Below are 1962 nucleotides of genomic sequence, written 5' to 3'. Positions count from 1 at the left end.
GAGTCAGGAAGCAATGGAAAAAGGCCTTCGAATGTAAGCTCTAAGTCTATGGCTCCGACACGTTCTTGACAGAGTCGAATGCTTTTCCAAAACACAAAAAATCTGAGCAAAGGCTAAAATTTGTGGAGTAGCTTTTAACTGCAACATGCCTCTGCATGCACATCATCAAAGTGTGAAAAAGGGAGCAGAAAACATGTATAAGGGCACAAAAAAAAAAAAATCTCTGAAAAGTTCCCCGATGCTGAACTTATGTAGGTGTGAATGAAAGCTGAACTCTGAGCGAATACGGTTCGGAAACCGCAGTGACCCGGGTCACGGCCCAAAACAGCTCTGCTGTCGTCATCCGATCCCAGAGGACGCTTGGCTTCATTTTTGACACGCGAGAAAAGAGCTGCCCTTTCACACTGACCTAGAACCAGTTTTCTGTATGTCGAATTTAACCTCAGCCATTACGAAACAAGCCACAAAACAGTCAGATAACATCAGCAAAGGGCAACTTCTGCCCTCCTAAGTGATTCGAGAGCTTCCTGAAGTGAATGTGTGCTGACCTTTCCTCAACCTCACACTCCAAGTGTAAGATCCGTCTGCCCAATAAAGAGGAGCACAAATGCCCCTCTGAGTCATTCGGACATTTTATTAGAAATTCTTCACATTTATCGTTTAAGAAAATGAACAAAATCTGCATTTTGGTCAAAGAGCTGTATTACACAACCCTAATGTAATCAAAAAATGATTGCTTGGGTGAATGTCACAAAACATGTTCACCAGGTATGAACATGTCCAGGTCTGTATACAGTAGATATATAGTTTCAAGAAAACAAAGCTTACTTTATGAATAATTATGTGCTCTTTCTTTATTTTATTGCTAAACTTTTGCTTCATTTTGCATAAACATTTCCTGATAATTAAGCACTTTTTCTTGATAGATGAGCACATTTACTATGATAATATACACATTTTTATGAAACCAAACACCTCAGAAAAAAATGCCTTATTGATTTAAACGTTTTAAAATTAATATTTTTAAAGTCATGTAAATTACAAGTCAATTTACATTTAAAATAACATTCAATTTTGTATTATTTATTCATTTTTTCATATTTAATGAAACTGAAAAACAATGTTCAAAGTGCTTAATTATTCTAATCTTAATAATCCTATAGTCTTATTTTCCTAATGCAAGATTTTTTTAGGTAACTTTGGGCTGAAATGATTCTGAGATTCACCCTCTGTGCATCTTCTCATTTGTACATGACAATGTTTACCTTTCAAAAACTCATACAACTGAATTTTATTATATTTCTGTACAGCACACAAATTAAGCATGGCCAACACTATGGCTCTCATGATTGCAGAATTTAAAGCAACATTTTACCCCCAAAAATAGCTTTTCTTTGCTTGTCACACCAATGGCTGATAGAAAATGGATTTATAAATCAACACAAACAATCCTTACTGAAACTGCCTCAACATCAGGTCATTATAAAAGTCTAACCTCAAACAAATACTTGTAGTGTAAGATGTGATGAAGAGCAAGCGAACCGAACATTGGATTCAGGGTAAAACGTTCCTTTAAAATGTGAACAAATAATCCAGACATATCAATTCATTCATGAGCGAACACAAACATTGGCTTTCGAAGTGATGCGATCAGAAGAAAATCAGCAGGAGCCTCTAGAGAAGCCAAAGCCCCTTCCACAATCATCCACGTACAGACACGTCAAAAGATCAAGCCTTCACAAATGAAAGACTTCTCAAGTCCTTTCATGGCTTTAGACGCCTAAGAAGAAATTAGCCGGCGACTCTGGACATGAATCAACAGACAGTAAGTTCATTCGAGGGTCCTCTCCCTCGGCTACAGATTCAGTCTCATTATTATCGTTCCTCCCACAAAAACACGCTGTCCACTAAAAGGGGCCGGTGGCCTGAACAAACCCCTCCGCTTGATGCGCATCTGAACCG

The 1962-nt window shown here is 37.8% G+C and overlaps 1 protein-coding gene across 1 annotated transcript in view; it reads right to left on the bottom strand.

Annotated features, from left to right (window-relative positions):
• Positions 1-1179: 1179 nt before the first annotated feature.
• LOC107697472 (protein TEX261-like) overlaps positions 1180-1962 on the bottom strand; it is a 16515-nt gene continuing 15732 nt past the window's right edge. Inside the window, exon 7 of the mRNA XM_016498281.1 lies at positions 1180-1962. The gene's annotated coding sequence lies outside the window, so the exon portion shown is untranslated.

The sequence above is a fragment of the Sinocyclocheilus anshuiensis genome, unplaced genomic scaffold, assembly GCF_001515605.1.
Source record: "Sinocyclocheilus anshuiensis isolate Anshui unplaced genomic scaffold, SAMN03320099.WGS_v1.1 scaffold1806, whole genome shotgun sequence".
NCBI lineage: Eukaryota > Metazoa > Chordata > Actinopteri > Cypriniformes > Cyprinidae > Sinocyclocheilus > Sinocyclocheilus anshuiensis.
The sequence above is the reverse complement of the archived record's forward strand: the minus strand, read 5'-3'. Positions and strand labels throughout refer to the sequence as shown.